The 26,418-nt window shown below is 36.5% G+C and overlaps 2 pseudogenes; one reads left to right on the forward strand and one right to left on the reverse strand.

The window, feature by feature from the left end:
* Positions 1–3,990: 3,990 nt before the first annotated feature.
* LOC145068088 (uncharacterized) lies at positions 3,991–14,463 on the reverse strand (annotated as a pseudogene).
* A 3,927-nt stretch (positions 14,464–18,390) lies between these two features.
* On the forward strand, positions 18,391–18,509 carry LOC145071796 (5S ribosomal RNA; annotated as a pseudogene).
* Positions 18,510–26,418: the final 7,909 nt, after the last annotated feature.

Below are 26,418 nucleotides of genomic sequence, written 5' to 3' on the forward strand. Positions count from 1 at the left end.
TCATCTGGCTAGCGGTCACCTGTGACAAATCGCCAATGTCCCTAGTCTGTCTAACCATAATGGGAAGAGCACAATCCGACGTGCTTCCATGCTGGAGGTCGTATAAAGCTCTCTCCATGCCGAATGGTGGGCATTGGCCCTGATATCGACTCCACCTCCCAATATCTAAGGCCAAGGGGGCGTAGGGAAATTTTAGCCCATTCAGTGTGCTGGCACGCTTGCCATGTATGGTGGGTTGATGACTTCAGGCTCCGCATCCGAGTCACTCTCATCTCCCTGCTCATCCTCGTCGATATCTTTGTCCACTACTAGAAAAACAGCCTTTTACGACGCTCATTGTGCGTCGTAAAAGGCTCAGACGACAGGCAAATGCGCGTCAAGGAAGGCCCTGTCATAAAGAGAGACGACGCGCGTTTACGACGCTCATTTACGATGCGTAATTACGACGCGCGTTTAAGACACGCAATGCGTATCAAGGAAGGCCCTGTCATAAAGGAAGACGACACGCATTCGCGTGTCGTAACCTTACGACGCACGTGTTAATGACATGCAATGCGTATCAAGAAAGCCCCTGTCAAGAAAGGCCATGTCATAAATGAAGATGACACACATTTTTGCGTATCGTAAATTTAAATGTTAAAAAAAAATTATATATTTATTAATTTGTAAATTAAATTTTCATTTAATTTCTCATAATAGAAATAAAATACCATATACAAAAAATACAATCCATTGCATAATATAAAATAAAATTTCATACTCAAAAAATAAAATAAATTGCACAAATTATAATGTCATACAAAGAGTCATTCAAATGTTAAACAAAAATAATACATTGCTAACATGGGTTATACATTCCTATAAAACTAACAAATAATCATACAACTCTGTTTCTTACTGGAAAGGAATGCCAAACATGATTACAAGTCTCCCTTAATCTTGATTACTCACCTGCTTAAGTAGAATGATGTTGAGAAGGCTACCTAGCAACAGAGAAAAACACAACACTTCTCCTACAATCACAACATCATTTACAGAAAAAGGGTTGTCAATTACCTTCATTAAGACTTTCATTTGATCACAAAAATATTAAATAAAAGGATGAAAAAAATAACTTACTTTTGATAAGTTGATTTCCCTTAGAGAAAACACAGCTAAATCATTGAACAAGACCCTAGGGCCTTCTTCTAATGTAAACACAATGCTCGTCTGCAAAATTGAGGCGATAAAATAAAATTTGAATATTTTTTGGGTAGTTTATATATGATTTGATAATTTGATTTAAAATACAATAAAATAAATTATCTTTTTTTTACCTTATAGGGCTTGTCAATTCCTAGGATTAGAAAATGAGTTATGTTATCTAAATCATCCTGAACATTCAATATAACAATTGTAAGACAAAAGGAGAAATGTATATTTGAAAATACTATGAGATGTGATTTTTTTTAATGTTATCAATCCATAAATTAAGCGCAACAAATAGTTACCTATCTTTTTTAAAAACTTTTATGGGGGTATAATGACCAAAATTCCCTTGTATTTATATACAGGTTTACAAATATAACTTGAATAACTAGGTGACACCTGGATTGTTTGTGCTAGAATATCAAGCGCAATTTCAGCATGCGCAGCCCAAGAACTTGCAACTGCTCCAGTGTCTCGTACGGATTCCGAGGCTACAATCTATTAAAAAACTCTTAACAAATTTTAAACAAAGAAAAAACACAATATTAAAAGTTTAAACGCAAGAATTAGCAATTAGTTTCATTTACCTATCCATAGTTTCAGTTTATAGTAATCAAAACATAATAATAAAGAAAAAAAAGTTGAGAAGAACTTACAGCTTCTACCATCAAACAATGAGTCAGCACTAGCTTCAATTACTTGATATGTTCCAGCAATATGAAGAACCTCAAGCACAATATAGTTTCAAGTACACGCCCTCTGATTTTTTGGATATGTTCCTGTTCTTCATCCCACCAGGATTCCCAACAATTGTCTCCTTTCACTCCAACTCCGCCTTTATACATAAGCCAATTAGTCCAATCATCAAAAATCTTCCACAGCTCTGTTCACGTCACATCCCAATCATCAAAATCTTATAAGATAGATTCATGAATTTGGAAAAAGAAAATAAAATAATTGGAAGCATACTTCTGCCATTCGAAGCCAGATGGGTTGAAGATATACGGTACAAACAACCATTTTCCTACTTATTATCAAGTCCCAAATATAAACACTAGACCCCAATAAAAGCAACGGGATCTCACTTGACCACCTCCACTGTCCCTATCCCTGTCCCACATAATAGATCCCTTTCATTAAATTAAATTAAATTAATTATTACTTCAAAACAAGAAACGCAAACCAGTAATCATGCACATACATAATCTCAATCAATAATACATACAACAAATTTGTTTTTCATTTTTCCCTAAAAGCTCAATCAGGTGGAGGGAGGGGGGATATAGTTTGATCAACATTTTTTTCTAACTTATTTTTTCCTATATACAAAAAAACTATAGCTCTCAAATCTTACATGACACTGTGTGTGGTTGGGTGGCTGACGTCAGCACACAACCTCCCTCCAATGACCACTGATACTTGCCTTTCTTTTGATCATATCATGTTCATGTCCATGTCCAATTCAAAAAATTAAATAAAAAGGAATTGAGAGAGAGAGAGAGAGAGGATAGGTACCTGTAATATTAATTCATCAGGGACATGGAGAAGGACTTCACGAACAGTTCCAGCCATGGCGATTATGTTTGACAAGTCAACATCCGGGACAAGTGGAATTCGCATGGTTCTGGTGAGGGACCCACCCCCACCCCCCAGTAGTGTGTCCTCCTCGGTGTCTTCCAGTACTTGTGAAAGGATTTGGATTGTTTGAAGAAGAAGATGTAAATGTAGATGTGCTGGCCTGAGAAGGATTTACATGCCACAGGTTCCAAGCAGCATCTTCAAGGGCAGTTTGGGCATACGTTTCACCAACAGCTGCCAGGTGTCTCATCATCATCTGGACTCTTCCTAAACCCACCGATCTCGATGGAACCCCCCTCCCAATCAAATCCCAACCAACCTGAATCCGCCTCTAACCTCCTATCCCCAACCACCCCCCCCCCCCCAAAAAAAACAAAAAGAAAAAAAAAAGGTTTAGTTAACTCTTCCACTCCCACAGTGAACCTGCACACATCCATTCCCATGATTTAGTTAACAAGTCAATGTGAATCAGTAGAACAAAATGATAAAAATCAAAGTGTTGCATGTTGCCGACATATCTAAAAGCTTTGATATTTTGGAATTTGGAATTTATGAAAGCATATAAGCTCATTAACATCTTAGAAATATAATGTCATCTTAGCGATTAAACAAAAGCTTTTTTACTTTTGTCATATTATTAATTTGTATATTTCTATTTGGCAAAAAACTTTTATCAAACAACCTTTTCAATGGTGAACCTTTTAAAAAGCTTTTCTCAAAAGTTAATCAAATTATCTTTTTATCTATATTAAATGTTCTATTAAATCCACTCATACAACTTATAATTTTACCAACATATGTAGTATTTTCGGAGAAAAAAAACCCTTACATGAAATTATTATTAAAATTTTTAAAAAAACATTATTCAACATTATAATGAAAAAACGATAAAAGATTATGTAACTGCATAATTTTTATGTTGTTTATTAAATAAATTAATTAACTAAATACAAAGCCTAAAATAAATCTAATATCTAAATATAGTTGGTGTATAAACAAAGAGCAAGAAAATAGTAAAAAACTTTAAAAAATAAAAGATCAGGGAAAATAAGTGTTTAGTCTTCTTCTCCAATGGTAAGCTTTTTCAAATAGTAAAAAACCTTAAAAAAACTACCATTGGAGATGATCTCATAAAAAAATATAAAGAAAATTGAAGAGAAAAAACAAAAACAGGATAGAGAGAAGAGCTAAATTAGAAGGATCTTAAACCAAAGTTAAAAAAAAATTAATAATCTGGTCTTTAATAAAAGTAAAACAGCTATGCTTATCTATATAAATTTATAAAGTTGACATATATTTATACTGAAAGAGAAGCACCATTGTCAGCCACTGTAAGATTTAATATCATATCAGCTACCTTTGGAGCCCTGTCATCAACAAATTACAACACAAATACAATCAATCACATAATCAACAAAACATTTGTTTCACACCAATGCAAGATATAGGAACGTACTGTTTATTACGCAGGATTAAGTGCAACAATTTCCATGCCAGCTAGCAGCTCTTTTGCCACTGACTTGGTCAACCTTTCAACCGCCCATTTTGAAACACAATAAGGGGCCACCTGTTGCAAAAAGACATAAATGCCCTTACCATCAACAACATCCCTAGGGGTTGTTTCTTTTTTACTTAATTGTCTTAATGGGTTAAGCCAAATAACCCGACTTAATGTATTGAGATACTAACCCTTTTCCTACAAACGTCTCTGATGTTAAAATTGATGAATATTTTGATCTTGTTTTTGGAATTTAAGGATAAAATGGTCATTTAGTATGATTCATATGGTTTATTTAGTCTAGTAAAGAAAGACTTTGTGTATACAACACTTTATCCACACAGAAAGACTTAATAGGAAAAAAAATGTTTTATTGGTTTCAATTTTACCTATGCTGCAACAGATTTTCCCCATCCAGATGACATATTAACAAGAATCCCTTGTTTTTTCTCAATCATAAGAGGAATGAAGTGGTGTAACATATTTTCTATTTCTTTCAGATTAGTATCTATCACATCATTGAATTCCTCTTCTAGAACCTCCCATAGTCTGTTGTTTTTGTTAATGGTGCCTGCATTATTTACTGCAAATACGCTTCTATTAGCTAAAGATGGTAATCAGAATTCAATTGGAACAATGGCGATTGAAGATTTCAATATTTCATTAACAATTATATCAGTAACACCTTTCTTCTCCATCACAACTCGTGCAAGTTCTTGAACTCCGTTGTTTGAGCACTGAAAAGAAACAGAGAAAGATATCATCAACATCCGACAAAGTGATTGGAACTTACATAAATTTAAGCATAGTTGATATCGTTTTTTTCCAGTTACTTCTCTGAATTTGAGTCCAATTAGTGAAAGACAATTTTATGACTTATTTTTCAGAACATGGTGCTAACTTTCTTCAATAATATAGAAAAACCATGTGGTGTAATACAACAGCCTCCAAGAGGATCACCAATAGTTGTTTAAAAATACAAAAATGAAAAATTATAGTCCCAAAAACATACATGAAAAACAAGAACAAGTTGTTCCAATAGAGCAGAAACTACCACCAAATCATGTCATACCCTATATATTAGAGAGAGGGGGGGTGATAAAAATTATACCGAGATAAACTCTTGCTCCGGCTTTGCTGGGGCTCTTGCTAGGACTGCGTCTTTTTGGGCTTTTCCTTACCCGCTTAGGGCGCTGAACTCCATTGTCACATACAACACTGTTATATTTACAAATAAATCAAAAAATAAGATGCTATAACTAAACAAATAAATAAAAATTTGAGTTTGAGTTACAGAAGGTTGGGGAGATCTGGATCTTATAGGAGATCTGCAAAAGTTCCGGAAACAATCTATTTTAATATCCACATGTTCCTCTGATCCAAGAGAGAGAGAGGGAGAGATTGGGAGAGAGCCTTGATGCCCACTTCCATAATCAATAATATTAGTCAACGCAAAATCCACATGTTTAGCAGCCCAACAGAGACCAATATACCAACCACATGCAAGATCTAATCAATTAGGAGGTAACCAAAAATAAATTATAATAAAATTTATTAAGCCGTGTATTATATGTGGCAATCAGATGGTCCAAATCAATTTTTTACCGTATATTCACATTCCATCTTTACCATTGCAAATCCATTTCCATCAATCTTCTTCTTCCCAATATGCTTATTTAAGAACACCACTAGGAATTCCAAAATTTGCATCTACAAACCACAATACCTTAACAACCAAAAGTGTTATAGGGAATTGCACCATATCCCATCATAATCCCATATACCCATATCTAAAAGTTGAAAAAAAAATTCTTCCAACTCAACTCCCCAATGTGTGCATGAATTTTCTCAAGTATTTTTGAAACATCATTTATCCAAAAGCATTGGAAATAAGATACGCAACATAGTAACTAAACAGTATTGGCATGGTAGAATAAGACTTCTTCATGTCATCATAAAAAAATAGAATCTCAAGTCAAAATAAGCAAAACAAAAAATATTACAAGGGAGAAAAGAGGCATGCCTTGATTTAGATCCAGAACGAGGTGAGACAGATCTTGAAGCTTTAGCTTTTGCTTTTGGGGACTTGTTGCATCAGAATTGAACTTATGTTTGTTAATTTCATTTTACATGTGAGTTTGAAACATTTCAAATAAATGATGCAACAAGAAAATGTTTCAAGTTTCAACCTTATGCTCCTGCTGCGACTCCTGCTATAGCTCCTGCTTTTGCTTCGATAGCGACTCCGGATCCTAGAATGACATGAATCATATTCCTTCACCTATAAGTAGATTAAACACATACTTTATAACCCATGAATATATATATATATATATATATATATATATGTATATATATACTTGGCATATTAATTGAAACCATACACGTATGTATCCATGAGATAAGGCATTTCGAAACTCAGAGTCATCCAATTTCCGTATCTGTAAACAAAAAATTATAAGCTTCAAATTTAAAACATAGCCCTGAAGAGGTGAAATAGAAAAATGTTTACAACATTCTTCCCATTTTGAGTGGCAACTCCACCACCACCATGTGACAGGCTGCTCAGCCCACAGGAAAAAAAGCCTGACCATGGATATTTTCCTTTAGAAGATTCCCAAATCAAAGATGGTTGTCCCAAGACTCTGTCCACATAGCTCCACACCACCCTAGCACCTTCTCTGTAATACAAATAGTTGTTTTTCTTTATTTTATTAAAACTATAATGATTAAGTGCATGTTGCTTTTTTGATTCTTATTAACTCCTGAGTGGGTGAAGTGTTGTGTGTATGGAGTTACTCCTATATACATTAAGAGATGTACACACTAAGTCCATTAACTCAAAAAGAAATAACACCTAATCAATTATCATAACTAATTACACTTTGTATATCAAAGTGAAAAACTATACCTTGTTGTGTAGATCCCTGCAGCAAGGACTGTCACACCCCCAACAGCCACAACCATCTTGTTTTGGTCAGTTAATATTGCACGCAATCCTCCTACAAAACAGACATGATTTAAAAGGTTTTATACTTTTATCCATTCAAAATATATAAGAAATAAAAACCAATATTTTTTCACTACCTCAAATGTGCTTAAAGGTAGTGTTAATGGCAGAAACCCATTTTTCTCTTTCTGCATTTGCACGTTCTATGAGCATTCGTTTATTCACATCTTTGCTAATTTAGCCTCATGGGCTCTTGCTTCTGCTTCAGCCTTAACCCTAACCCTAATTGTTTCTCTTTCAATTTAAGCCTTTTCTCTTTCTATTTGTCTACATTGTGCTTGGATTTTCTCTTCTAGCTTGTTCTTGTCTAATTGATGATATGGAAGGGTAAAATGGGAAATTATATATTAATATCACCTCACCGCAGCAAGAACATCTTCTTCAAGGTAATGATCTAAGTTCCAACATAATTGACAATCATGTCCAACTGTTTCTGGAAGTATACAATTCACATTCACTTAAATTGATCAAAACAAATTAGAAGAAATCACCCTCGTATAAGAAAGATATTCGACCTAAATAACTATGTAGATTGATACTTACAACTTACAAGGGATTCAACATCAAGCTTCTCGATAGAGGATCAAACAAGGTATCGTCATATATTTTAGGAGGATTTAGGAGGCAGATGTAGATGCAAACTAGGGTTGGGAAGCAGTCTCCGACACGGTGACACTGATGAGTCACAGTCGCCGGTGAAGTGATCACTGAGGCGCGCCTGATGAGGTGGTCGGCCGGTGAGATGAAGCGTTGCAGCCGTACTCTAGATCGATCGTATGGAGAATGTTGAAGTGAAAAAACCCTAGTTATCGTGTGGGGGACTTTAGGGATTCAACATCAAGCTTCTCGATAGAGGATCAAACAAGGTATCGTCATATCTTTTAGGAGGCAGATGTAGATGGAAACTAGGGTCTGGAAGCAGTCTCTGACATGGTGACACTGATGAGTCACAGCTACCGATGAAGTGATCACCGAGGTGCGCCTGATGAGGTTGTCGGCCGGTGAGATCAAGCGTTGCAGCCATACTCTAGATTGATCGTATGGAGAATGTTGGAGTGAAAAAACCCTAGTAATAATGTGGGGGACTTTAGGGTTGTTTTGGGATGCTAAGGGGAACAAGGGATAATGAGAGAGGATCGAACATGCGGGGGTTTTAATTATTTTGGATTTAATTTACTGCCTTGGTTATTAACAAGTGCGTTTCATTAAAAATTATAAAACGACATGCTTAGATGACACCCATTTTAATTATGCGCCCTCCGTGTTTTTTTTCTAACATTAATTTTAGGGCACACATAAATGCGTGTCCTTTATTCTTCAAATTTTAGAAGAGATGACATTATTTTTAGGGCGTACGCTTTTGCGTATAGTAAATCACTGTGTGTCATTGTTTGCGCGTCATTAAAGGGCTCTTTTCTAGTAGTGGTCGATGTCCTCGTCAATATCCTCCTCCTCAAACTCTTCCAGATCCTCCTCGGGATACTCCTCAATCTAGCCTCCATTCCCCTGGTTGGCGAATTAGGGGTCTCCGGGAAGGTTAAATCCAACCATAGTGTCTGCACGAGAATATATAAGTACGAGAAAATAGATAGCATGTTAAAAATACTCTTATAGTACTTTTATGTCTTTTAATTTTTGTTCTTAGACCCTTTTTGATTATAGTGGATGCGTTTTAGATTTGTGATCCACCTTACCACTCCTAGACACATGTTAGTTGTATCTCGAATAAATATAGTTGATCATGCTATATTTACCCTAGATATGATTACATAACTGTCTAAGTATAGTGACGGTGTCCAACCCTTCTTATCATTTTCTAATATGTGTGTATGTGTGTACACTTGGTAAAATATTTATATTTTTAAAGTGTACTTTTTAGTCAGAGTATTTTAGTCCCCTTGTATTTATAGTTGGATATGTTGTATGGTTAGATATACTAGTTCACTATAAACAATTCTCTGATACCAATCTGTCACACCCCAGAACTAGGACAGCGGAAACGTCCGGAGGCGGATGACGTCATTGTGTAATATCATAGCAGTAGAATATAAACGATACATAGCAACCTAACAGCATACATCACAATATACAAACATTCATTTTTACAAATTGTAATTGTTCTTCCATTACACAAAATAACATAATGTATGATCTCTCAAAAAAATAGCAAAACATCTAGATCCAAGGCTCGAGTACCTGTTTACTGAGTCATTGAGAATACAAGTCATTTTGAAACGCGTCAACATAGAATGTTGGTGAGTTCATAAGCATATTTGTAAAACTTTGTAATATTTAGTTTATAATAAGTTGCAAAACTCCAAAAAAATCTTATATTTTCTAAATAGGTAGTTGTGAGTCTCCTTCCCAAAATCTTGTATAATTGCATGCATAGCTGTTATTTTCCTTCGTTTGTATTTGTAAAGAGTGTGACCCTAGAAAATCCTATAAACTCTATGCACTATGTTCATTCCATGACAACAAACTTAGTCAAGATCCACAATTGTAGTTCAAAACTTTATGCAAAACATTTCAGAACGTCAATTGGGAGTTGAAAACCCTAAAAATCTCGGTTCAAGTTCTTTATGCACTAGGATTTTCTTATTGGGCCTAATCGATCAATAAGCATTCAATTCGACTATTTTGGGCTTAGAAATCCTATTTGGATTGTAAATGGACCCAATTCATAAATATATAATATTTTGGACCATTTGGGCCTAGAATGATTCATTCTAACCCTAATGGGCCTTATAGGGCCATAAATGAATTAATTTTCCCTAATGGGTCATAAACTCCATTCCTTTTTATTCTACTGGGTCGAGAACCTTCCATTTGGGCCCGTAATATCGAAATCAAGCACTAAAGGCCCAAACCACTCCTCCTTTCTCCTCTTCTTTCTCCCTCTCGGCCCAACAAAAAAACAAAAAAAATTAAGAAAACAAGATTAATGTAGGCTTGCCACCTAAATTTTATTTCATGGTAATCTAGGCTAAAAACTCTTAACCATAATGTTTTAACATTTTGATTCTCTCTCTCCCTTCTCCTCTAAATTTGGCCAAGAATCACAACCCACCGCACCATCTTCATTCATCCTTTCAAACACTCTAAAAAACCATCATAAGAACTCTTCCCTTATCCGCAAAAATCTCGTGGTTTGCATGTGTTTCAAGAAGACTACATCAAAAATCCATCTCTTTTGGTAAGTTACCCTTAATCAAGAAGTTTAACATCATGTTTTGTTAAACACATGTTACTCATTTACTCTTTAAATCATGAATCATGCTTCTTAGAATTCATCTAGGTTCAAAAGTTCCCTCAAGAAGCTTCCTAAAGCCGTAATCTCTTCATCGTGTTCATCAAAAACCGAATCCAAACCCCAAAGTTAGTTCATATCCCTTTTTTTTCAGTTTTTACATGTTTTGGGGGGAGAATACAAGTGTTTATTTGTAGATCTGTGTATTTATGCATGTTCTGTGTGATTTTCTTGGTTTATGTTGTGATTATGTGATAAAACTTGATGAATCTCGAAAACTCTAACAAAAATGGTTGAGATTCATAAACTAAAACACTCTAAACATCATACTACAAAGATAAAAGTGTTAATACATGGCTAAGATGTGAATAACAAAACAAAAATCTCGTATAAGGATCATTTTTGACAAATAAACAAAAGATTGGGATAATTTTGACACTTACGGTTTTGTAAGGATCAAAAGGATCACATTTATATAAAAATGAGTTTTTATAGCAACCATACCTTCCAAAGGACCAAAAGTGTAAAAATTTGCATTATGGCCGTAATTTGGGCCTTATGGCTTTTTGAGCCAAATTGCAAAAATATAAATTTTTATGGATTAAATTGTTATTTGATCAAAACTTGAGTAAAAAATAAAAACTTACAAATTCAGGGGTTGAAAATAACACTTATTTCAAAGTTGGCCCAAAAATGTTAATTTTATAAAATTTGGGCCGAAAATGTCATTTATAGTAAATAAGGGCCGAAAATCTAAATCTTTACAAAATAAGGGCTGAAAATGTCAATGAATGCATTTTGGACCAAAATTGTAAATCATTTTATAATTGGGCCAAAAATACAAAGTTTAATGATTTAATGGGCTAAAATGTTATTTTTCATCGAAAAGGACCAAAAAATGTCATTTTATTTGAAATAAGTCCATAAATGTATATTCTAGGTGTTAAGGGACCTAAAGTGAAAATTTTATTAAAAACGAGTTCAAATCATAAAATTAGGATTTAATGAGCTACAAATGTCATATTAATAATAGTAGGCCTTTTCATCACTTTGGTAAAAAATTCAAACTAAAATCAGCAATATCTTAACGAATAAACAAAATACTATGATTTCATGTTTATTGGGACCTGATACTCTCGTTACATAGTTAATGGGGAATAGTGGTCCATTCAATAGTATATTGGGCCCAATATCTTTCATGACATGTTTATTGGGCCTAGTGACTCATTTACATGTTAATTTGGGCCATATCCATGGATCCCATGTTCATTAGGCCTTAGTGGCCCATTTACATGCCAATTGGGCGTAAATTACCATTTTACATGTCTATTGGGCCTTAGTGGTCCATCTACATGCTAATTGGGCAATACGCCTTAGTGGTCCATCTACATGCTAATTGGGCTTGGACTATACATCATTTATTCTTGGAATCTGGAAAGCTTAAAAACATACACTTAAACATTATACATGGTGGAAAACATAACGATCGTTAAAAGTTGAGGATCTAGTGAGACTTTTCGGTTGACACCTTTGAGTGTACGACCGTAGCCTGTAGTTATAACCAGAGTCTCCTGGAGGGAGAGCGGGAGATTGTGTATATGTGACAACCCGAAATTTTCCATCCAGTTCAGTCTAACACTTCTTTGAAAGTCAAACTCATTGTTGTTATCTTTTAGCACAATTAGAAGTTTATTCGAGCATTCTGAGCCTTGTACACTTAAGGAATAAGTGTCGGGGTTTATCGGCTGAAGTTTTAGCTCAAAAAAATGACCTTAAACACCCATGCAAGGATTTCACGGCCAACACATGAGAGTTTACGGCCGTAAACTCCATGTGGGCCGTAAACTCTTGCTTATATGTTGAAGAGATGGTCATTTGTTCATTCCTCCCTTCCATTTGGCCCACATCCTCTCAAGTATCATCCTGATCTTCGTCCCCGATCTTCAAATCTCGTAAGCTTATTGTCTTAACTAGTTGATATCTTGCATGAACTAGTAATCTTACATGATTTCATCCATGAAATCATTCCATTTTGTAGATCTTCAAGTTTCACCAAGAACACCAGAACACACACTAGTGTTCTTGGCCAAAACCGACCATCCGAGCTCGTAGATCGTAAGTACTCTTGATCCAATTCATTGTACACTAAGTTTATCATATTCAGAGCTTAGAAAACATAAGAAATCATGGGATTCAAGGAGTTTACGGCCAAGGCATGTTATTGGGCCGTAAATCCCTTTTAAGGGTGTAAATGACACCCTAACACCTTAGTAAGCCTTGGTTAGTGACATAGAGCCTTACACCATTGACCTAAGGACCAAAATTCACGAAATGGTACTCCTTACCATGTGTTTACGGCCGTAAACTCATGGGGGAGTGGTCCCAGGGCCGTGAACACTAAACAAGGTCATTTAAGGACCTTAAACCCACCCAAACACTTGTTTAAAGATTTGGAGCACTTAACCACTTAAGCCCTTAGAGTTTTAAGCCCCTTTTGGTGACAAATTGAGAGTTTACGGCCAGGAGTAAACTCCCATGGGCTGTAAACTCCAACAAACATGGTCATTGGACCATAAACTCTCGTATGAGGCTTTGCACTCCCTTGTTGCAACCTGATAGCCTCCTAGCACTTGACCAAAGTGTTTTCCTCGAAATAGGATGTTTATACATGTTGAATTAGTGTTAAAAATCACTAATTGTTTGTATACATATGTCTTCATATGTAATTAGGATCAATGTGTGTGTCTAAGTTTTCACTTGACACCAAGCACTTGTCCGACACTTCCTTCCGATCCGCTCACTGCAGGTGAGTTCATACCCCTTGAATTAACCTTTTAAATGTTTTTAAATTTTTATAAATGCTTTATGGGCGGGGGGAATACAAGTTGAATCATGTTTAGTTACTATATCAATCACATGTGATTAATAATTAACATGCAAATGGCTTTACTATACGTTAACTGTTTTACCAATCAGATTTCTTCAAATGTTTATCTTAAACGTTTTTAGGTGTTTGAAACACTTTATTAAACTGTGTATTAAACACCGTATGTTTCATTTCAAACCCTGTTACATTTGTGTTTCAAACAAAGGTTCCTTTATACTTAAACTGTTTTTATCAAACTAATACTTTCAAACCATTTTATAAACTGACATCAAGTCGATCTTTTCTTAGGTGTTAATCTTTTTCAAAGGTTTTATCAAGCTCCTTATATGCTTTTATATTGCCAAATGCATGCCCATATATGTATAGTTATATAAGTAATGTTTAAAGGACTTAGGAAGGTTAACTCACTCTATTTCCTTTTCCTCGTTGGGATGTGGCTATGGGGTATCGGTTATCCGTCCGAATGTCGTCTAAATATTAGCTATATATTATGTATACATATGTAGACAAAAACGTTTTCCTCAGTCAGTTCAGTACCTTTGGGTAGCAAAGGCATACTTCAGGTTATACACGTACATGGTTAGTAACTATTATAGCTATAGTTAGGAGATACTACTTACCATTCCAAGTACAAGGAATCACATAAGATTCGGTTCATTCATGAGTGTATACTAGTACATTACACGTTACATGAGTACATTTACACAGATACGTTTACATAGATACGTTTACATGGCTACGTTTACATAGATACGCTTACATGAGGACGTTCACGTAGATACGCTTACATGAGTACGTTTACATAGATACTCTTACATGGATACTTTTACATAGATAATATATGATGAGTTACTATTACATATTACATGTATAGTTACTATTATATAATTCTCCTTTTTATCTTTATTTTGTGATACAATCACATAATCGACGAGATAGATTGGACTTAATATCCTATTACCAAACGATACTTTGTGGGACTAACCATTCCTATCACCGCTGTTAGCTACAAAGGTAAATGCACATCTACGGATGTCTACAGCTGATACCATTATAGCTATACTTTAAGGGACTAACTATTCCTACACCCAGCTATTAGCTACAGAGGTAAATGTACATCTACGGATGTCTTCAGTTAACAATGTTAGTTATCCTAGTAAAAAAGGATAATACTTAAGTTATTTATATTATTATTACCTTTATCTTGTGAGTCATTCACATAACCGATGAGGTGAATCATATTTGTGTATCCTAGTTCCAAAGGATACAATTTCTTATATTAATAATAATAGTCATGCAGTTAGGTCTTGGTAGAAGGCTACTTTCAAAACAGTCGGGTCTTGGTAGAAGGCTACTTTCAAAACAGTCGGGTCTTGGTAGAAGGCTACGTTCAAAACAGTCGGGTCTTGGTAGAAGGCTACTTGCAAAACAGTTAGGTCTTGGTAGAAGATTTCATCTATACTAATAGGAATCATAGGGATTTCTAGGGTTTTTCAAACGCTTTCCATTACTTACAAACATTTCCACACTTATACGAACTTTCTTTCAAAAAATGTCAAGACTTTCATTACAAGCCTTACAAATCAAAGACACATTAATACTTATGAATTCACCAGCTTTTTGGCTGATACTCGCTTTCAAAATAACTTGTATTCTCAGGTCACAAATACACAGATATGGCGATGAAGTTTTGTGAAGACGGAGCAGTTCAGACTCGTCTTTTATTTTGATTATTCATTATGTTGTCTTATATTATGAAAGAACACACTTGTAATTAAAATTATACTATTAATGCAATGGATGATGTTGTTGCTTGTTTACTACTTTACATTGTTGTGATACAATACATGACGTCCTCCGCCACAGAACGTTTTCGCCGTTCTCGGTTTTGGGGTGTGACAGATTGGTATCAGAGCATTGTTTATATTGAATTAAGTATATCAACCCATAAAAGATATACTAACTATAAATACCATGGGATTAAAAATACTCTGACCAAGAGTATATACTTTTAAATAATGAAATATTTAACAATGTATACGTGCCTGCATTCATACTAAAATCCGTGTCACAATGACAGGAACAAAAGTATTACGATTGTTAAATATCACAAGTAAGCTCGGGGGTGTATGGTCAGTCTTGGGAGTGGCATAGCCTGATCAACTATGCTGGTCCGAGGAGTGATTATCATATGCCCAAGAATGGTTGTGATATGGCTACAAGTCTAAAAACTTACCAACACCACTACAATGAGAACATTATAACAAAACCTAAGTCTAAAATACCATATGGGTGTTTTGTGTTACTATAATTACTTACTTGAGAACTAAAAAGGATCTTCATTAATAAGTTGATAGTTGCTAAGTGGATACACTAAGGCTATATGTAACTAGGATGTTATAGACTTAGAATCTGTAAAATTTTTGCTTTACCCCTATTCCTTGTGAATTTGGAGTTAAGGTCACTTATTCGAAGGCCTATCATGTGTTGATTACATATAACTGGTATGAACTTTACAAATAGTGATGTAACTAATGAAGATTTTCTAATAATTATCTAGATAGTCCGTCTAATAATTAATTCCTTACCCCAATTCTCGCGTAGATAAAATGGCTGGACTCCATCCCCACGGCAACTCGTACCTTCCGAACGAAGTCATTGCTGGATGGGTTGGAGAAGAACCAGAGAATGATCATCTGATCCCTTTGAAAGATCACCACACTGAAGACCTCACGGATGATGATAACTCCGAACCCGAAGTTGAGAACCTACCACCGGCAGCTCCCTTTCCAAATCCTAACCCTCGTCCGGCTTTTCATGGCCCGACGCTTCCTTGGGTAGAATGCTTGGAAACATGGAGCCAAGGACAGGATCAGCCCATGCCATTTAATGGAAACCGAAGCTTTTATGACCTGGGCAATGGGGGCTCAGCAGACAAAATCTTACCAATCCTGGTCCGCAGAGTGGCCCGAAATAAGATTCAAGGCAGGACAACCCTACATCAAATCATAAAATTTTTCGCCAATACGAGAATGCATACCCTTCGCACCATTCGTCTGGAAGATGCCCGTGAGAGATCTGAAAGAGACCATGAAACCCTGCTTCAAGCACTGGCTGAATCATAAGCCGAAGTCATAGAACTCCGAGTACGCCAGAGGGTGTACGAAAGACACTTGCTTGATATGGAACGTCAACTGGCTGAGCTAAGAGTTCAGCAGAGGGATGATCGTCACCAGTAGGAGATACTTTACCTTCCTTCTTGTTGTAAAGAACCGTGTTCCTATCTATGTCCTATGTGACATTTTCTATGAGACTGCCTTGTACTGTAAGTACTTTTAGTTAGGCCTTTATGCGGCCAAAACCTTTGCTACTCCGGATATGATATAAGACCTTCTACAAGGTCAAATTTTCCTGAACTTACTACATCTTAAACATCGATGATATTGATAGCTGGCTAACTTCCATGTCACTCTTTGTTCAAATACTCTCATCATACTTTCATTGGAGTCTATCTGAAACATGCTTTAGTCAAGTCATTGGACTATACTAATTTAACTCCGGAGACATTTCCAAGTCTCTTTTAGTACTTGGATCATGTTATTCACCAACTAACGATACCTTGTCTTGAACGACAAACGTCTTGAGACCATTGTACGAACTTACTTCCACTATTTGCTAGGACTGCATCATAGGGATGTAGATCGAACCCACGAGAACATACTTCTATTCTTTACATAAATGATCGAACTACGTCTAGGTTCAACCATGCTCGCTCACAAATTCATTTTCTTTCCGTGAAATAGAATCATGTTGCCAAAGAAAAACGATCAATCCATCAACCAAACACCAACTCTTCAGATTGATGCAGCTACATTTCAAGCTGTAGTCTCGGCAGCCGTGTCAGCTGTTCTGACCCACCTCAACGCTAACAACGCGAATGTTAGCGGGATTGTTAACAACAATTCCAATCCAGGTAACAATCAAGTACCTCCATGAGCAACAAACTACCACGACACCTCGAGTTCCAAGACCAAGAGTAACAAACGGAAGTTTTGGGCTAAATCTAAGGACAAATCGCTTCGAGGGGCGAAGAAGAAACAACCACCGGTAACGACCTTCACAGCCATGACATATGTACCTCCTACTACCATCCCTTCGGGTATCCCAATTGCCCCTAAACCAGCTAGACAATATGCTGGAAACTTACCGAAGTGCAATAAGTGCAGCTTCCATCATCTAGGAAGATGTCGTCTACCGCACTACTTTAACTGCAACAAGGACGGGCATACTACCCGCTACTGCAGGATTCGGATCCAACACATTACTTCAACCACAAATGTCGAAACCTCTCGGATATGCCATCTATGTGGCGTAATGGGACACTTCAAGAGGGACTGTCCAGCAAAGCAGAACGACGATGGGACAGGAGGAGTTTGACCTCAGAATGGAAAGAGGCAACGAAGGACCCTACTATAGTATAGGTTCACTTCCAATCGTCAATATTTTGTATGTTGTTAAAACATATTTAAAACTAGTGCAATTCGAGTCTTATCTTTTGCGAGATCCCGTTGGTTAAGGGGCCCTCGTGTTGCGTATACTTGTCTTTTGTAGTATACTTTGTTCGCAGCAGTATTCCTATAGTTACTCTAAAGTACAGTAATCCTGTTAAAAGTTGCACCGTTGTGTTTTATCTGTAACGCTTTTATGTTCAAATTTAATGTCTTTTACTTCTAAGTAAGTCCGATGTTATCATACATCTTGAGTCAAATCGATCCACACAATACCAGTTTCGTACGTACATCTCTTTCTCCGAAAACGTCTTCCTAGCGAAGTCGTCATTCCAGAACACCGAAGTACTCATTCATGGAGTACCTCATGTTTCTCATTCTTTCCGAAGAAGTCTCAGCAACAGAATGAAAAGACCAAGCTTCTCAGCTCTGGGAGCTCTGGTCTTATTCTTCAAGAAGACAGACTTCAGTGGGTGCGATCATACCAGCACTAATGCACCGGATCCCATCAGAACTCCGCAGTTAAAAGTGCTTAGGCAAGGGAAATACTAGTATGGGTAATTCCCTGGGAAGTCCTCGTAGCAAAGACCTCAACAGGACTTCCATTAGAAATCATTACTCTCTGCCTCGCATAGATGAATCAGTTGACCAATCGCAAGGAACGATGTACCTTTCAGAAATGGACCTAAGATCCGAATATCACCAGCTGTGAGTGTTAGTGAAGGATGTCCCAAGGACAATCTTCCAAACTCGACACAGAAACTGCGAGTCCGTAGTGATACCCTTCGGATAGGACCAATACGTCTGTAGTATTCATGAACTTAATGAATATGGTATGCCATTCTTACTTGGATCAGTTCGTCATTGTCCTTATAAATGACTTACTTATCTACTCTCATAGTATGAAGGAAATCATAAAGAGCATCTACAACAAACCCTGGAAACATTACGATCAGAGAAGCTTTAAGCGAAGTTCTCTAAATGCGAGTTTTAGATTTGAAGAGTCGAATTCCTAAGACACATTACCAGTAATGTGGGAATTCTTGAGGACCCTGCCAAAAAAATCAAAACCGCTGAGAATTTGTCAGCACCAAAGATGCCGACAGGAATTCACCAAATGTTAGGTCTCGCTGACCTACTGTCGAGAGTTCATTCAGAACTCCTCGCGGATTACGAAACCTCTTATGACTTTGACTCAGAAGGGAGTGGCCCTTGACTGGGAAGACAAGCATGAGGAAGAAAACCTTGGAATTTCAAGTGAGAGGCCAAATCCTTTTGGAAATCTCACTCTGGGAAGGCTTGATACGCTTCGGAAAGCGTGGTAAGCCAAATCCAAAATAGTTAGGACCTCCGAGATTCTTGCTAGAATCGGTCCTGTAACTCACAAACCCAACCTACACCACGAACTCAGTAACGTACATTTTACCCTTCACGTCTCAAACTTGAAAATGTACCTTTCCGTCAGGACTCTCGTAAGCCCACTCGACGAGATCGAGATCAACGAGATCCTCGCCTTCGTGGAAGAACCGTAGTGACCCTCGACCGAGTGGTCAAGTGGATGAAACAACGCCGCCTCCCATTAGTGAAGGTTCATTGGGATACCAACCGAGGACCCGAATTCCCTTATGAGCACAAGAACCAATCGATTAGGAAGTTTCCCCACCTCCTTGCTTGATTATTCCTGCCTACTCCTTTACCTAAATTCTAATTTCGGGACGAAATTCCCTCTAAAGGGTGGATGATGTGACAACCCGAAATTTTCCATCCAGTTCAGTCTAACACTTCTTTGAAAGTCAAACTCATTGCTGTTATCTTTTAGCACAATTAGAAGTTTATTCGAGCATTCTGAGCCTTGTACACTTAAGGAATAAGTGTCGGGGTTTATCGGCTGAAGTTTTAGCTCAAAGAAATGACCTTAAACACCCATGAAAGGATTTCACGGCCAAAACATGAGATTTTATGGCCGTAAACTCCATGTGGGCTGTAAACTCTTGCTTATATGTTGAAGAGATGGTCATATGTTCATTCCTCCCTTCCATTTGGCCCAAATCCTCTCAAGTATCATCCCGATCTTCATCCCTGATCTTCAAATCTCATAATCTTATTGTCTTAACTAGTTGATATCTTGCATGACCTAGTAATCTTACATGATTTCATCCGTGAAATCATTCCATTTTGTAGATCTTTAAGTTTCACCAAGAACACACACTAGTGTTCTTGGCAAAAACCGACCATTCGAGCTCGTAGATTGTAAGTGCTCTTGATCCAACTCATTGTACACTAAGTTTATCATATCTAGAGCTTAGAAAACATAAGAAATCATGGGATTCAAGGAGTTTACGGCCAAGGCATGTTCTTGGGCCGTAAACCCCTTTTAAGGGTGCAAATGACACCCTAACACCTTAGTAAGCCTTGGTTAGTGACATAGAGCCTTACACCATTGACCTAAGTACCAAAATTCATGAAATGGTGCTCATTACCATGAATTTATGGCCGTAAACTCATGGGGGAGTGGTCCCAGGGCCGTGAACACTAAACTAGGTCATTTTAGGACCTTAAACCCACCCAAACACTTGTTTAAAGGTTTGGAGCACTTAACCACTTAAGCCCTTAGAGTTTTAAGCCCCTTTTGGTGACAAATTGAGAGTTTACGGCCAGGAGTAAACTCCCCTGGGCCATAAAACTCCAACAAACATGGTCATTGGACCATAAACTCTCGTATGAGGCTTTGCACTCCCTTGTTGCAACCCGATAGCCTCCTAGCACTTAACCAAAATGTTTTCCTTGAAATAGGATGTTTATACATCTTTGATTAGTGTTAAAAATCACTAATTGTGTATATACATATGTCTTCATATGTAATTAGGATCATTGTGTGTGTCTACGTGTTCACTTGACACCAAGCACTTGTCTGACACTTCCTTCCGATTCGCTCACTGCAGGTGAGTTCATACCTCTTGAATTAACCTTTTAAATGTTTTTAAATGTTTATAAATGCTTTATGGGGGGATACAAGTTGAATCATGTTTAGTTATTATATCAATCACATGTGATTAATCGTTAACATGCAAATGGCTTTACTATACGTTAACGGTTTTACCAATAAAATTTCTTCAAAAGTTTATCTTAAATGTTTTTAGGTGTTTGAAACACTTTATTAAACTGTTTATTAAACACTGTATGTTTCATTTCAAACCCTGTTACATTTTTTTTTCAAACAAAGGATCCTTTATACTTAAACTACTTTTATCAAACATATACTTTCAAACCATTTTATAAACTGACATCAAGTCAATCTTTTCTTAGGTATTAATCTTTTTCAAAGGTTTTACAAAACTCCTTATATGCTTTTATATTGTCAAATGCATGCCCATATATGTATAGTTATATAAATAATGTTTATAGGACTTAGGAAGGTTAACTCACTCTATTTCTTTTTCCTCGTTAGCATATGGCTATGGGGTATCGGTTATCCGTCCGAATGTCGTCTAAGTATTAGCTATATATTATGTATACATATGTAGACATAAAAGTTTTCCTCGGTTAGTCCAGTACCTTTGTGTAGCAAAGGCATACTTCAAGTTATACACGTACATGGTTAGTAACAATTATAGGTATAGTTAGGAGATACTACTTACCATTTCAAGTACAAGGAATCACACAAGAGTCAGTTCATTCATTAGTCTATACTAGTACATTACATGTTACATTTATACATTTACATAGATATGTTTACATGAGTACATTTACATAGATACGTTTACATGAGTACGTTTACATAGATACGTTTACATGAGTACATTTACATAGATACGTTTACATGAGTATGTTTACATAGATACACTTACAGGAGTACGTCCACATAGATATGCTTACATGAGTACGTTTACATAGATACTCTTACATGGATACTTTTACATAGATAATATATGATGAGTTACTATTACATATTATATGTACAGTTACTGTTATATAATTCTCCTTCTTATCTTTATTTTGTGATACAATCATATAATCGACGAGATAGATTGGACTTAATATCCTAGTACTAAAGGATATTTTGTGGGACTAACCATTCCTATCATTGCTGTTAGCTACAGAGGTAAATGCACATCTACGGATGTCTACGGTTGATACCATTATAGGTATACTTTAAGGGAATAACTATTCCTACACCCATCTGTTAGCTACATAGGTAAATGTACATCTACGGATGTCTTCAGTTAACACTGTTAGTTATCCTAGTACAAAAGGATAATACTTAAGTTATTTATATTATTATTACCTTTATCTTGTGAGTCATTCACATAACCGATGAGGTGAATCATATTTGTGTATCCTAGTTCCAAAGGATACAATTTCTTATATTATTAATAATAATCGTTTAGTTAGGTCTTGGTAGAAGGCTACTTTCAAAACAGTCGGGTCTTGGTAGAAGGCTACTTTCAAAACAGTTAGGTCTTGGTAGAAGATTTCATCTATACTAATAGGAATCATAAGGATTTCTAGGGTTTTTCAAACGCTTTCCATTACTTACAAACATTTCCACACTTATACGAACTTTCTTTCAAAACAATGTCAAGACTTTCATTACAAGTTTTACAAATCAAAGACACATTAATACTTATGAATTCACCAGCTTTTTGGCTGATAATCGTTTTCAAAATAACTTGTATTCTCAGGTCACAAATAGACAGGTATGACGATCAGGTTTTGTGAAGACGGAGCAGTTCCGACTCGTCTTTTATTTTTATTATTCATTATGTTGTCTTATATTATGAAATAACACACTTGTAATTAAAATTATACTATTAAGGCAATGGATGATGTTGTTGCTTTTTTACTACTTTACATTGTTGTGATACAATACATGACGTCCTCCGCCCCAGAATGTTTCCGCCGTTCTCGGTTTTGGGGTGTGACAGTATAGATCTATATGGGGATGACACCCCCACGGCTTAGCTGTTCGCTACACCTAGACTAGGCCAATCTAGGGTGACAAACCTTACCTATCCGGCGTCCAAAAATACATGATAGGCGAATTAGCCATTATCAAGCATGGTTGTAACGGCTCACTTACATACTAACTCCATCAAAGATTTCTGTATAATCATACTAATCTTGATGATTCGAAAACATACGTACATCGATACTTCGTTTTGGGATTATATAATCACGACACTTTTAATAGCAAAATATATCGGATTTTCTGGGGGAAACACTATTACTCAATTACCTTCTGCTTACAACAGAAAGAATTCAAAGAATCTATATTGCATACTTATACATATTTACTATGAAATTCACACATACATCTATACTCGATTTTCACATCATTTTCATACTAATTACAGAAAATATCGGATTTTCTGGGTTTTAAAAATAATACAAAGACTTCAATTCAAACATGCTTATGAACTCAACCAACATTATATATGTTGACCATTTTCAAAATAACTTGTATTCACAGGTAGCCGTTAAGCAGATGAACCTTCAAGTGTAGGAATTTATTTTGGTGTAATGTCAATCATCGTATAATTAATGTTTAGAATATGTAACCTCAGACAATGTACTTGATGTGATCAATACCATTTGTATTATGTAATGTTTGGTGATGATTGTGTTATATTTCATCTATATATTCATTGTGACCATATTTTAATTTATAGTCACACGAGCCCTCAGACATTTCTGTTGTCTGGTTCGGGGTGTGACAGGTTGGTATCAGAGCATTGTTTATAGTGAACTGGCATGTCTAACTATACATGATATGCAACTATAAACACACAGGGACTAAAATAATTCTAAACAAAACAAATAAAATACACATTTATCTGTGCATTTTAGAAAATCAACATAAAAATAACCTACATAAGTCTTCGGAGAAATTTGACGTTGCGAATAAACCTAGGCAACTTATAATCGTATTAGGGATGAGTGTAGCCTGATAAACTACATTCCTTCATAATACGACCAACATATGTCCAGGAACAATTATGATGGTCAATGATCCAAAAGTTTACCCATTTTAACATCCAAAAAGGAGAAGAACAAACCAAACTTAAAAATAATTAAAATACTATAGGAATAATCTAAATATGATTTATTTATATGCTTTCGTGCAGACATTATGGCTAGTTTCCACCACCCCGGGGATCCTTATTTTCCCAATCAGGGAAATAATGGGTGGCTGGAGGAACCTGAAGAAGATCCTAAAGAGGACCTCAAAGAAGAGGAAAAACAGGAGGAAGAAATCGAAGATGGACCTGCAGAACCCGTGGCAGATTTTGGAGGAGAAGAGTCTAGTGACGACAGCGATGGTGATTTGGACTTAGAGTCCGTAATCATCAATCCACCATTCCCATTGAGAGTGACACCTCACCGAATGGTCCCTAATGGCCCTACACCTCCCTGGGGTGTTGATATTTGGAGATGGAGCAGACAGCAGGGACATCGACCCCTGTTTGGTATGGGGAGAGAATTCTATGACCCGAGGGATGGAGGGCCAGCTAATAGAGCACTTTCGGTCATGGTAAGACGATTGAGGAATACTAGTAATTTGGCTCAAAACACTGATGACCAAATGCACCAGATTCGAGTTGTGGTTGCGAGACCGGAGCAAGAAACGTAGGAGGTTATCAGAGATTTTCACATGAGACAGGAGATGTGGGAGGCCCGATTACGAGACACCGAGCGATAAGTGGCTCGACTTCAAGGTGCATCCACTTCTTCAACACTACCTCCTGGCGCATCTCGTAGCGACTTGGACTCAATCCATCACCTACTAGTATCTTTATGATTTTCCTTTTATAAGTATGCTACTTTATGTGCTATCGACCATATGTCTAAGTGATTGCCTTATTCATATGGTAGTCATGCTGTCAAATTTTACACTTTTTCATATGTATTGTATGCCTTTAAGGCAAAATTTTCAGGTACTAAAACGGATATTATTAGTAGAAATATTACGTGTTTTATCGTGATGTAGTTATCTGCTATGTGACTTATTTCTTTTTTCATGAAAAATTCTGAAGTTAATTACATGCACAAATCGAATCACCGAGAAAGTAGTATTCTAGACCTAATATATGCTATGCATTCATCATCCCTCTGTTTTATAACAGAAGATGTCTCGAAGGAACCCACCAGTGAACAACGATGCAACTCCACCACCACCGCTGCCACTAGGGATGAGATTTAGAACCGGAAAACCGGACCGGAACCAGAATTAGACCAGAACCGGAACCGTTAGAACCAAAATATATAGAACCGGTTCCGGTTCCGGGTTTTAAAATTGGCGTTATCCGGGTTCCGGGTAATCTGGGTTTGGGTCCCTCGGATCCGGGTAAACAAGTCTAAGAACTGGAACCAGTGTTTGGAACGGGGACCACTTTTAGGGTCGGAACCGATTTTTTGTTAAACATTTAAAAGACGCATATCTCATTTGTTTCAACTCCGATTGATATATGGGTTTTTCCAACATGTAGTTTAGAGTATTTACATGATTTTAGACTATAAATTTGCCATTTTTAGTTTTATATTCATTGACTTACAGTCCCCCAAAGTTGATATATCAAAGTTGGAAGTTTTTAATTTTTCAGTTTTTTTGTATTCGGGGAATGTTTTAAAACATGCATATCTAATTCATTTGAAGTCGGATTGACATGTGGTTTTTTCCAAATTGTAGTTTACAGTTTGTAAATGAGTTTAGACTATAATTTTGTCATATTTGGTTTAACATTCAATCATTTACAGTCCTCAGAAGTCAGGATATCAAAAACTGAAAACTTTCAACTTTTCAACTATTTGTTTTTGTACTTTGTATTATGTGAACATGTTAACACATGCATATCACATATGTTTAAAGTCAGATTGACATGAGGTTTTTTCTAGAGTGTATTTAGAGTTTGTACATGATTTTAGACTATAATTTTGGTTTAATATTTAATGAGTTACAATCCCTTAAAGTCGAGATATCAATATGAAAATTTTCTAAGTTCAACCCACTAAGTAGTTAGTAATTACCAAAACATTCTGGTTTTTTTTGGGTTTTCCGGTTCTAGACCCACTTTATCCGGTTCCAACCTACCCACTTTGATGTTTCCGGGTTTTCCGTTTCTAGACCCACTTTACCTGAAACCATACCCATAACCAAACCGGAACCGGTTCCTATCCATCCAGTCTGGTTTTGGACCCACTTTCATCCCTAGCCACCACCACCTACTCCAGAGATGAACTCAGTTGCATTCCAAGCAGCAGTTTCAGCTGTAGTTGCAGCAGCTCTGACACACATCCATAACGGAAACAACGGTGGAGGCAACGGGAATGGAACTAGAAGTTCCAATCAAGGAATGAATCAAGGGCCTACCAAGGCATGTACTTACAAAGACATCACCAATTCCAAACCACGAACCTTTAATGGAACGGGAGGCATAATAACACTGAAAAGATGGATCGAGAAGGTTGAATCAGTCTTTGAAATATGCGGATATCCTAAAG

The sequence above is a fragment of the Lactuca serriola genome, chromosome 8 (genome assembly GCF_051521515.1).
Source record: "Lactuca serriola cultivar US96UC23 chromosome 8, Lser_US96UC23_V15, whole genome shotgun sequence".
NCBI classification, from domain to species: domain Eukaryota; kingdom Viridiplantae; phylum Streptophyta; class Magnoliopsida; order Asterales; family Asteraceae; genus Lactuca; species Lactuca serriola.